Source organism: Ostrinia nubilalis, chromosome 6 (genome assembly GCF_963855985.1).
Source record: "Ostrinia nubilalis chromosome 6, ilOstNubi1.1, whole genome shotgun sequence".
Taxonomy (NCBI): Eukaryota; Metazoa; Arthropoda; class Insecta; order Lepidoptera; family Crambidae; genus Ostrinia; species Ostrinia nubilalis.
Window position 1 is genome coordinate 10942699 of NC_087093.1, and position 13472 is coordinate 10956170.

The following is a 13472-nucleotide window of genomic DNA, read 5'->3' on the forward strand; positions in this document are numbered from 1 at the left end:
TCGCAGCTGAAGTGGGAGATTACGCACAATACCTATATCTGGCAACAACGAAAATGTTCGCGAGACAAGATGTCGACGTCACGATTATCTATTATAATATGCTCTAGGACAGACGGTATGGCATAGGGAAGTAACTTTTGTCACCTTTTTTTTTAAAATATGATCTTTTGTTATGCCTTGCAAAAGGTGCTATTGGATTACTCCAGTTGCAAGACGGTGTGCTATTTTTTTTTTTTGGATATAAGTTGGATTACATTCTATTTGTTGAATTCTTTTAGGTGATTTACAACTTTTGTCACCTTAGTAGTTATCATTTTGTAAATTGGAGTCCAATTACATACTCGTATTTTCATTGTTTCACAACACAACTGTGCAACAACGGCCATAACAAAAGACGCTTTCGCAACTGCTGTCAGTAGATTGATACTTCTATGATAAATAATACGTAATTGAATACAAGCAAGGGTCATCAAACGAAGTCAGCCATCGGATGGCTAAATAACCGCTCAACCCTACGCCGCCACAAATCAAATGTTTTGATAGCGCGGTATTAACGAGACAATTTGATTGCGGACATATACACGGCAAATTGCTCCTAAATTATATTTTCTGTTTACCTTCTGCCAAACCCCCGTGCCGATGTGTGACGAATGTGTGCTCGCAGCAGATGCCAGTTTGTTGCTCTTGCGTTAATTATTTCGATTTGTTTATTCGTTTATCGATGGTTTGTGAAAAGCTTTTTATCCGCTGTTTCATAATTGACGAGATCGTGCATTTTGGTTTGACAGAATGGGAAGCGTTTTACAATTTTGCGGACATTATTAACGCGTTAAAATAGCCAATGACACGAATTTGTTAGACAAAAAGAAAGTTAAACGTCTAATCGGTTAGGAGTTAGACATTTTTACGACACGATAAGGTGTTTTCATATTTTGACATGTTGCAGTAGCCGTTATCTCTCAAATCTGTCTAAGTTTCACCAGAGCGTTTAAATTGATTATCGCCTATGCACGTGTTAATTTTTAATTACAAGCTTGCCCAATTTACTAAGACAAACTATTAGGCTTGTTTCGCTCCCACGTTTTAGAAGCGTTCAGTTTTGCTAGAGAAAGCTGTACAGATTTTTATCATTTTGACTGATACAGTCAAAAACTTTAAGATTTTAATAATTGTAAATATTTCAATATGGAATAAACATAGAGCTCGAAGAAGACGTTTCCGCCCCATTCATTACTAAGACAATAGTTATCTTTCGAACTTGTTAGTTTTATCAATGAAGTGGACAAAACTATGATCGATGCGCCATAGCGTCCAACTCTGGTCCGAGATAAATCGACACCGATACCGCGTTTGTCTGACCGACACTATCGTTAAAGCGACAGACGTTTATATCTAGAGATAATATTTAATATATTCATTATAATGAATAATGGTAAATAGTTCCTGATTGAATGCCTAAGCAAAATATTTCTCGTCTATTTCGAACGTCGCGACCAAAGATTGAATGATATGTAACCAGGTCCGAATTTATAAAAATCTAAATTATCACCACAGAAAATAAAAGGCCTACGTCGATAGACCATTATCGTCTCGTTCAGAACATGTTGCGGTCAACGCGAGCGATCAATTCGATCACAATCATTACTCGGGCGCTCGCGCAGCGCCCGCTCAGCCGCTGCAGACGATGCGCTGACTCATCCGTCTACTCGAGACTACTAGCTCCAGCTGCTGAAGCAAGCTCAAGCCGCTGCAAGTCAGGGTAAGGTTTGTCACGTCACATTATCCAAGGAATTGAATTGGAAGTGTGCCTATAGATGTGAATTTTCTGCGGTCGCCCCATATATGCGTGTGCGTTGAAGCCATATTTATGCAATCAGTGGTCACTGAATGTTTCGGCTAGGATTACAACACTTTAAATCTCGCGGGACGCGTAATGGCAAATAAATCTTTGGTGACAAAAAACAGGCTAATATAATGGGCCAATTCGAATCGCATTTCCGTAATAATCGTGCAATGAAAGTCAACGTTATCAGAACGCATTCCCATTACAGTTAATGGTTATGTCCCTAAAAAGTCGGGGTCTACGAATCGCAGAAGCAATTTTGCATAATTATCCGCAGCTCTGCTCCCGCGCGGGACAGCGCGCGCTAAATCCTAATAAGATCGCGGACCCGATCGGAATCTCGTTACGCGCTGTAATCTGCTGCGAACAAATACGATATTATTTCGTTAGATTTTTGTTGTGTTATTCACAACTTTTGCTTCTGTTTGTTTCTTGTTAAAAAGCAATCTCCAAACATGTTTTTTATGACCTTAATCATTTTAAGAGTGGCTTGTATCAATTATTTTACAACAATAGATTGGTTCCGTATCAATAAAACTTAATTTTATGTCATAATTAGTGTACAAATGTCAGAAAATTAAGTTGGGTTCTGTTTGGTGCGATATAAATGCCCACGAACGAGCGTTCACACTCAGCGCCGCTCCAGTGAGCTTAAATCTCCGCACGTACTTACTTACAGCGCCGCAATGAGCTCTAAAGCTCCGTAGACATATTTTATTTCCCTCCAAACGCATTTTATATTTCATTTCACGTTTCATAAGCTAAATTTGCATGGGCCTCCTCGCGGTTGGCAGTAATGCCCCGGTCGCTTAGTGCACTTTTATTATGGTATTAAGTGATGTAATTTTTTTCATATTATATTATTCAAATTTAAATAACTGTCTCCGGTTTCCCCTGGCAAGGTCCCACTGTCTTCGCCATTTCTTTTTGTCGCCCTCGAATTTGCTTATTTTGGTTAGACATTTCCGCGCGGGAACATCGCGGTCGGTAGAGTCGTTTTGCCTGCAGCGAAATTTTATTGCAAAAAGTACCTTTAGTTGTAAATACATTAACACAACAATACCTATTTACTTCACAAGAAATAATGGCAATACAAAAACGCTTCGCTAAATGAATGGTTTTAAAAGGTCAAGTGGTGTAATGGACTAACTTATTGCATCCTTTGGTGTCGAGTGCGCATTTAAAAATAAACTTCCAATTGATTTTTTAATTACCTTTATTTCGTATCAGATAGCAGTTTTTATTGCATTTACGAGAATATTTCTCTACTTTTCACCTACATTTTATATAGCTAAAAAATTAAAGGCGACTCTATTGGTTCCCTATCCTAAAATTGGTGAAGTTAGGAGCCGCAATTTTTACAAATGACATCGTGACGTTTATGTGGAGGAGGGTGCCTCCGACAAGTCATCACGTTACTTCTTTCCTATTATTTCTGCTTTCCGCTATCTTTGTTTAGATTTCGATGTTTTAACGTATTGGGCTATTTGGGAAATTTTGAGATGTCGTCGTTGAATAGCCATTAGGCTAATTAGGGTATTCAAATTATGTACATTTTAATATAAAAATACTGTTTTAAATTGTTCGTTACCAGGAGTCGTAAGTTCTTTGTTTAACTTATTATAAGATATTAGAAACATTCCACCATTTCAATGACTGCTTAACTTTATCACTGAGTATGCCGTAATGTAGTATTATCGGAATAGATATGTCACCTTTTTTCCGTCAATATTGTCTTTAGATTAGTTCAAAGGCATAACGCAGCGTTATCTCCATATGCTCAAACTTGAGTCATAACAACCACCCCTCTGCTACTTGTATTTTCTTTATAATTTATTCCGTTCTCCCCTACGCATTGGCCGCTGATATTTTTTATTCGATTAGTAAACCCCTAAGGTGTTTTTAGCCTTTTTTCGCTCGATTTTCTTCGAAGCTTTGTTGACTGCTCAGGGGGTTACAATGCTCATTTCTTTTGGATGAACAAGTCTGTTTACCATTGAAATTGTAATTTATATGACTTCGCTATTTTTCTCGCGAAACTTTTGTATCGTTTATCTCAATTCAATTTTCTTATAACCTACTTGTCTTCTATCGTGTGTGTGCACGACGGACGGCCTCCGAATCGTACCGTAAAATAGTTGTAAATAATTGTTTCGTTTTTGTTTCATAGTTATTTCGTTTTATAAAGTTTGTATAGTTTAAATTTCGATAATTTCGTAATACAGTCCACTTTCTCTTAGTTGGTTCTCAATTAGTAATGTGTCGAGTCCTTAATTACTGATTAATAGGCGTATGTGGGACGTTGGAGATGTATAAATCATAGTTTATTTTAGAAAAACATAGAAATGTATAATTTGATAGCCCTTTGTTTTATGTATATCGATTAAACCTGTAATTTCGTCTAATTGTGTATGTCGAGTCATATTTATAATATGTAAATCAGATAGATAATTATGTGTAGATCTTTATAGTTATTTACTTTTAATTGGTGATAATCTTAATTAGCCATAAAGGCAATTAATGTAAAATAGTGTGGCCAAATGAGCCCTAATTTCTGTACAAATGATTTATTTGTAATTAACCCTGTACCTGTGTACCTTTATTTACCTGTCTAATGATAATGGATAGTTTACCTGAAAATAAATAATATAGATTCCAAAGAATAGTGGAAGAGCTAATTAGAATCCGATAAGAATTAGGTCAAGGTCATAGTTAAAAAATAGGTCACCGAATAGATAAAAAACAGGCTCTCTATACGGTATTGCCGCCCAGGGGGGGTCCAAATTAGAGAGAGAGGGCAATAGATTTGCTGTTTCATTAGAGCGAGAGGCAACGAGGTTTTCTCACTCTAATGAAAGTAAATAAATATCGGGGTGCCATCCGGACCCAGTCAGTTCCGCGTTTTCTCCTCAACAAGCTACAACACCAAGCTCTCGCCACTGCTCCGAGGAACCGGTCACAGTCTCAACCACAACCGAGTTATTATTTCTGCGCTCCCCGCCCCCTTCGTCTCGCTCTCCCGCTCGCGCTGCACCCCGCATCGCGCCGTGTCGGCGTACGGTATTCAGGGTCCGCACAGGGTTGCTACCCCATACCGTCCGGCACATTGGTCCATTCGGAGCCGGATTGGACACTTCGGCAGCAAAAGCGAGTGGGAAATTTCATCGGCTTCATAACCGGAAGCAAGGGGAGCGTAGTAAAATGCCGGTGACTCGGAGTAGAGGCAGACCCGCGGAGCCGATCGAGGCACAGGAGCGCCCTGAGGAGAGCGCTCCCGCGACCGCGTCACAGTCAGTGGCGGCCCCGAGGCCGTCAGCGCCGGAACCGGTGCGGCATATCGAGCCGCCCGGCTCCCCGTCGGAGGCGCCACCACCACCGCCAGCACCGTCGTCGCAACAGCAGCACGACGACGCAGCAAGAGCGTCGTCGACGAAATCCGACCGTGCGCGAAGGATCGCGCGCGCCAAACAGAAGATAGCCAGACTCAAGCTGGAGCTGGAAGAGGCCAGGCTTGCCGTCCTGGAGGAGGACAGCCAGGACGGCGAGTCGGTCGCATCGGGTGAATCGCTGGGCCAGGCGCGAGTGGCCGAGTGGCTGAATACAGTGCCGCCGCCACCGCCCGCCGCGCCGCTCAGTGCACCGCAACAGTCTACAGGCGTAGCACCGCCGCCCGGCGTGCCACATGCACCGCCGCCCGGCGTGTCACACGCACCACCGCCGCCACCCGGCGCGCCACACGCGCTGCCGACCGGCGTATCGATCGCACAGCAGCTCGCCGCGCCGCTATCGGGCGTGGCGCCGCCGCACAGCGTACAGTTGAAGCAATCGTCGTCATCGAAGCCGCCGCCAGCAGCAACGGGGTATCATCGGTCCGAGGGACAATTCGACCTTAACGAGCTGGCGGCCGCCATCGCGCAGGCCGCGCGCCCACATGGGGCCACGCCGCGATTCATCGGAGAACTGATGCCCTTCGGGGGCTCACATCTCGACTGGCTCGCCTTCAGAGCGGGCTATCAAGAAACAGAGAGATACTTCACAGAAATCGAGAATACAGCCCGCCTGCGACGGGCTTTGAAAGGAAAAGCCAAGGAAGCGGTTAGCAGTTTACTCATAGTAAACACTAGCCCGGCGGAAATAATCGGCGAACTCGAGACAAGATTCGGCAGACCGGAGACGATTGCGCTCGCCGAGATCGAACGACTTCGCAACGTACAGAAGCCTACAGATGCGCCACGGGACATAATACAGTTCGCGAGTCGAATAAAAAACAGCGTCGCTACACTCCGCGCGCTCCAGCAGCCGCAGTACATGTACAATCCGGAAGTGGTCAAGCAAGTGACAGAGAAGCTGACGCCGTCGCTGCGGTACCGGTGGTTCGACTTCAGCCGGGACCAGCCGCCAGAGGAGCCGGACCTCGTGCGCCTTCACCGCTTCGTGACCAGGGAGGCGGAGGCGTGCGGGAAGTACGCAGACCCCGAGCTCGTCGGCGGCGCCGAGGAACAGCAGCAGCGCGCGGCGCCACGCAACCGGCCGCAGCGCGCCTACAACAGTCGGAGTGACAGCGAAAAGTGCGACAACAGAAGCGAAAAGTGTCCAGTGTGCAGTTTACCGAACCATAGTGCCGACAAATGTAGAAAATTTGTGCGTGCGAACAACAGTGAACGATGGAGCATAGCGAAAGCGGATCGACTATGCTTCCGTTGCCTGAACCCCAGGAGAGGGGGGCATAAGTGTGAAGACCGTCAGTGTGGAGAGGACGGCTGTGAGAGGACCCACCACCCATTACTGCACTTCAAGAGACCCGAAGTGCCAGCCAGCCGGAGTGAAACAGTGACAGCAGCAAACTCATCTGGAAAGTCAACCGTAAGTTTCCTCAAAATTCTACCAGTGACAGTGGTGGGCCCCAAGGCCAATATAGACACATTCGCACTATTAGATGACGGCTCTACAGTCACACTCGTAGACGAAGACCTGGCTAAGCGCGCGGGCGCTACAGGACCCATAGACCCATTGAGCATAGAAGCTATAGCGGGGGCCCGCGTCACGCGTACCGACTCGCGACGAGTGAAACTTGTGCTACGAGGGCAAGATGAAGAGCACTCCCTGCGAGGCCGCACTATCAAGAACTTACGACTGGCGGCCCAGCACATTGACCGAGACTTGTCAAAATATCAACATCTTCAAGATATCGAAACGCGAGTGCGGTATGCGGAGGCGCGGCCCACTATCCTGATCGGGCAGGACAATTGGGAACTCCTACTGGCCAACGAGGTACGACGTGGCGCCGCAACAGAACCGGTGGCGTCCCGCACACCCCTGGGGTGGGTGCTCCACGGCTCAAGCAGCCGGAGCCTGGGGCACACAGTCCACCACGTATACAGGCTCAATGAAGAGAGCGACAATAGAATAGAAGAAATGATCAAGAAGCATTTCGCAATCGAATCGTTGGGCGTGACGCCCAAGAAAACGCGCGCCGACCCCGAAGAGCGGGCGCTTCGCATCCTGGAGAGTGAAACCATCAAGCTGCCGACAGCGGGCTACGAAACGGGCCTACTTTGGGCCACCGACCACCCCGAGCTGCCCAACAATTACGACCAGGCCTTGACGCGCCTACACAGCACAGAGCGCAAGCTGGACAAGCAGCCGGAGCTCGGGGCGGCGTACGAGCGGCAGATGACACAGCTGATAGAAAAAGGATACGCAGAGGAAGCCGCCACCGCACCATCGACCACCGGGCGCATCTGGTACCTGCCTCACTTCCCGGTGCTCCATCCAGCCAAGCCCGGGAAGGTGAGGCCAGTCTTCGACGCCGCCGCTCGCACGAAGGGTACGTGCCTGAACGACCACCTGCTGTCGGGTCCGGACCTCCTGCAGTCGCTGCCGGGGGTGCTGATGCGCTTTCGCCAGCACGCCGTCGCCGTCGCCGCGGACATACAAGAAATGTTCCTGCGAATACAAGTTCACGAGAAAGATAGAGATGCGCTGCGCTTCTTGTGGCGCTCACACCGGCGGGAGGGACCGCCCACAGAGTACCGGATGAAGTCGGTCATCTTCGGAGCAGCCTGCTCACCGTGCACGGCGTTGTTTGTCAAGAATCACAACGCCGAGCGTCATCGGGCCGACCATCCGGACGCAGCCGAAGCCATAGTGCGTCATCACTACATGGATGATTGTCTCCAAAGTTCCGAAACAGTTGAAGAAGCGGTATGTGGCTCTGTCCACATGCCTCACCACCCGAGCCGTGCACCTGGAGGTCGCGGCCTCACACTCCGCCGTCCTCGCGCTGCGCCGCCTGAGGGCGCGCCGAGGGCAACCCTCCGAGACCGGCACCAACCTGCGTGGTGCCGACGTCGAGCTCCAGCGGGCCGCCCTCCAGGCGAGCCGGCAGGAGGCCGCCAACCACCTCATCAGATGGCGCTACATACCGCCGAGCGCACCGTTCATGGGCGGGGCGTGGGAACGCCTCGTCCGGTCCGTCAAGGACGCCCTCAGTACCGTCCTGCGCGAGCGTCACCCCCACGAAGAGACGCTCGCCACTCTGCTTTGCGAGGCAGAATACACAGTCAACAGCAGACCACTGACCCACGTGTCAGTGGACCCCGACGACGCCGAAGCCTTGACCCCCAACCACTTCCTACTCGGGGGGTCGGGCCGCATCCAACAGCCGGGGACGTTCACCGAAGCAGACGTCGCCAGCCGCCACCACTGGAGGCGAGCTCAGCGGCTAGCCGACGAGTTCTGGGACCGCTGGGTCCGAGAGTACCTGCCGGAGCTCCAACACCGGCGGGAGCCGCACGGGAGCGGAGCACCGCTCAACATCGGCGACCTCGTGCTCATCGCCGACTCCAACCTGCCACGCAACGTGTGGCCCCGGGGGCGCGTCGTCCAAGTCTACCCTGGGCGCGATGGCATCGTGCGCGCCGCCGACGTCGCCACCCGCACCGGAGTCCTGCGCCGCCCCACCAAGAAGCTCGTCGTGCTGCCCACATCGACCGTCGTGACACCGAGTGAGGTGTAGCGCCGAGTCAACCAGCGCTACACGGCGGGAGAATGTGCACGACGGACGGCCTCCGAATCGTACCGTAAAATAGTTGTAAATAATTGTTTCGTTTTTGTTTCATAGTTATTTCGTTTTATAAAGTTTGTATAGTTTAAATTTCGATAATTTCGTAATACAGTCCACTTTCTCTTAGTTGGTTCTCAATTAGTAATGTGTCGAGTCCTTAATTACTGATTAATAGGCGTATGTGGGACGTTGGAGATGTATAAATCATAGTTTATTTTAGAAAAACATAGAAATGTATAATTTGATAGCCCTTTGTTTTATGTATATCGATTAAACCTGTAATTTCGTCTAATTGTGTATGTCGAGTCATATTTATAATATGTAAATCAGATAGATAATTATGTGTAGATCTTTATAGTTATTTACTTTTAATTGGTGATAATCTTAATTAGCCATAAAGGCAATTAATGTAAAATAGTGTGGCCAAATGAGCCCTAATTTCTGTACAAATGATTTATTTGTAATTAACCCTGTACCTGTGTACCTTTATTTACCTGTCTAATGATAATGGATAGTTTACCTGAAAATAAATAATATAGATTCCAAAGAATAGTGGAAGAGCTAATTAGAATCCGATAAGAATTAGGTCAAGGTCATAGTTAAAAAATAGGTCACCGAATAGATAAAAAACAGGCTCTCTATACGGTATTGCCGCCCAGGGGGGGTCCAAATTAGAGAGAGAGGGCAATAGATTTGCTGTTTCATTAGAGCGAGAGGCAACGAGGTTTTCTCACTCTAATGAAAGTAAATAAATATCGGGGTGCCATCCGGACCCAGTCAGTTCCGCGTTTTCTCCTCAACAAGCTACAACACCAAGCTCTCGCCACTGCTCCGAGGAACCGGTCACAGTCTCAACCACAACCGAGTTATTATTTCTGCGCTCCCCGCCCCCTTCGTCTCGCTCTCCCGCTCGCGCTGCACCCCGCATCGCGCCGTGTCGGCGTACGGTATCCAGGGTCCGCACAGGGTTGCTACCCCATACCGTCCGGCACAGTGTGGGTTGTAAGAACTAAGTTCAAAACGTAATATCAGACTTAGACGGAGTTGCATAACTTTATCCGTAAGTGTAACTTTAATCTGTGTTTTTGTATGGAGTTTGAAAGACATTTGTCGTTTGTTATGGTAAAGTAAGATAGTGCAAATGGTGGTGTTATGAGCCAATCGAACCGACTGTGTCTATGATATTTGAATTTGGAACATTTTAATTCAATTGTTTAATGCCCATTTTCACCTTCAATCCCAAATTTTTACCCCTAGTGACCCCTAGGAAAACAAAGTTCCTATTGTGTTACCATAGGGGTCACTTAAAAATTAGGAATTGATAATGAAAACGGGCCTAACTCTTTCATTCACAATTCGCAACAAATTACAAACCGATCGAGCCAATTGTTTCGGGAATTTTGAATTCTTGGCAAAACCAATAGACCAATGAACCTGTATCCTCAAACCGCGATACTTACACACTCGATTTGTGTTGGGGAGGCGGGGGAGGAAACTTTTTGATGGATCGGACGGAGTTTGTTTTGCATGTGAGTGATATGTCTGAAATAATAAATGTTGAGGCGTCGACGCTTCCCGACTCCCTCCGAGGAGGGTGGGCTAAAACGATTTTTGATTTGGGTGTCAAGCAAATGTTTTACGCAGTGACGCTCAGACAGGATTTGATTTTCTTAATCGATTCCCGGGAATGCAAATTCGATGTTGGCTGTGTTTCGGATTAATTGAAGATGTTACAATGGAAATAGACGTTCATCAATTCAGTGAATAAACGTTTGATTTCAGTTAATTGTCAATTGTAGAGTTAAATAAAGTTTTGTACGCACTTATTAAATTCTTTTTTTTAGTAATTGGCTACTACATAGTTATGAATCTCAAAACCGTAACTATTCGTTTCATTAGCTACATACATAAATCAGTGTAGGTATCTAAAATTAGTTGTCAACTGAGTCTGAAACACAAAAGCTGCTCCCCACTCCTACATTTCCCTGCAACCGCTAGATTTAAAGCCAAATGATGCGAAAATTGGTTTATTGGTAATAAGTATTTACTCCACATAATTTCTAATACAACGCTATCTGCTTACGTAAATAGACGGCACGGAAAGCTTTGTTTGATACTTACGTTAATCAGATTATGCATACAAGAACAGTTCAGTACGGTCGATGGGTCGGTATTAGGTAATGTGAACGGTGGCGTATTAACTAATCAGCGTGCTGGCTTCGGTGGTAGATTGCAACGCATTGTCCGCGCGCGTGGCCCCGGAATATCTGTTTAGGCCAGTGGCCACTCCGTAATGGCAATGGTCAGTGTTAATATCCCCCGTCACCCTCTATAGCGTATCGTTACGTTTTCGTGGACAGTGAACTTAACTAATGCTATCAACGCCATCTATGCGGCAACCAGGAAATCATTGGCGCTGTAACGTTAAATGACTCGATGCTTTAACCTGCTTTGTTCATACCGATACATATAAAGTAACTCTGTCTGTTTCCATAACAGACTTTGATGAACCATTTGATGATGATTTTCAAAGTTTGCAGTTTTGCACATTCGAAGAAAGAATCATAGAGCTACTGAAGAGAAACAGAAAGATCATTGTACGAGTAATCAGGAATCATTCCATTCTCAATTAAGGTAATTTAAATTGTAAAACAAATATAACTAAGTATATTTATTGCCAGATTGATTCCGCTTATACTTAACTTGAAATGTTCCCGAATTGTTGACTTGTTTTTCAGGAGGTCAAAATTCATGAAATTGCTTGTCATGTCTGGGAAATTTCATTTTTCCATTTTCACTCTCCGCTGTGATTCGACGCCAATTTTCCTTTTGACATGAGAATGAATAATATTATTTCCCTTGCGGACTAATGACGCCTGCTTGTGGCAGATTTTAGGGTTCCGCACTTCAAAAATAGGATCAGTTCAGTCCAACTGGTCTCTAGCTTCCTCTGCGGCTGGTTATACAAATTCATGTATTTTCCTGACGAAAAAAAAAGTTAGACCCATTTTCTCAAGAAAGAAATATGAAAAAAAAACGTGAGATTTTTTTTTAGAAATGCGTGATGAAAAAGTGTGCGATTAGCACTTGACCGGTAGTTTTTCAAATAAGTTAATGGCAATGGGCACAAGGATATTTTATTTTGTGCCTACTTACTTTTACTTGAAAACTAACCTCATTAGCTTTTAGATAATGTAATCAATTAATCAACGCCTATTACGTACTGCTCCAATAATATTGTAGTGTCGTTTAAAAAACACTGCGAGGTGTGTTAATTATATATGAAGTACGAACTCGAACTAATTGGTTACAGATAATATCTTAGAATAAAATGTCTTAGCAGTTGATACTGCAGGCAACATATTACGGAATATTGAAAGATTATAGAGATAGAGTTTTATGGTCTAGTTTTTTTTCTATAAAAGGACATCCAATGTGTTATGTTAATGTGTTAAACTTAGTCGTTAACGACACTCCTTAGCTGCAAATTCATTTTACATTTCCAACCAATTAATACGAAAGTTTATTTATTCCTCGTTTCGATTGATACATCATCAATCACACCAACACTTGTGAAGATAAAAAGAATGGAGGAAGTGGTAATAATTTATTATTTCATTGATTTGCCCTTATCAGTGGACCGATCGTTCCGGACGAATTAGCCGCGCCTGAGACAGCCTGTTGGAATATTATGAGATCCAAAATAAAACATTTGTGTGTTGACTTGATTGAATGAGACAACAAATAATGACTGTTCTATAAATATTTATACAACTTATTTATTCATTTACATTTAGGTAACTTTTAAGTTTTAGGGTAATGTTTGAATTACATTTCAAATAATAAACGATACACTATTACAAACCAGCAAATTATGCACCAAAAATCGATTGACCTGACCACATTTATTTCCTTAAATTGGCAGGATGAATAAAAATGTTGGTAGTATTTACATATTAATAGCGACGAAATGAAAAATATATTAAATTCAGAGCGAGCCCGTGACTCGTCAGTAAAGACGGAACCGCTCTATTGCGGGGTTGTGCACAGAGCATTGCAGATACAGAGACTCCACGGCGACGTTTGTGATTCAAAGACAAACTGAAATTAAGACACCACTTAAGTGCATTATAATATACTTACGTGCATCTGCACGTGCTATAGCAATCAAGAGCAAAGCAATGTAACAAGAAGACTATAATAAAAGTTAAAGCAATGTTCCAAAGAAGCCAAATATTTTGAAATCGATCAAATGACATCTTCGATTATCCACCTATCCCCAACATTCAAAATACAGGTAGAAACAGCTGTAATTTATACGAAATAACGAAATTTCTTATAGGTTGTGTAAAATAAAAGTCTATTTTGCCGCCTCTGTGGCGTGTTACTCTGTAATCCACAAAAGGGTTCTGCGAAGGTTTAAAACAGCCACTTATTATGTATGTTACATTTCACTTTCAGACGTCATTTATATTCAAATGCTCGAAAGGCATTACTGAGCAAAAATTGTAGCATTTAACCCCTTTTGAAATGAGCCAAATTGGTTTCTGTAACGAATTCGGC

The 13472-nt window shown here is 44.9% G+C and overlaps 1 protein-coding gene across 4 annotated transcripts in view; it reads left to right on the plus strand.

Annotated features, from left to right (window-relative positions):
* Window positions 1-13472, plus strand: part of LOC135072618 (dachshund homolog 2) — a 160341-nt gene that overhangs the window by 91360 nt on the left and 55509 nt on the right. The window lies entirely within an intron of this gene.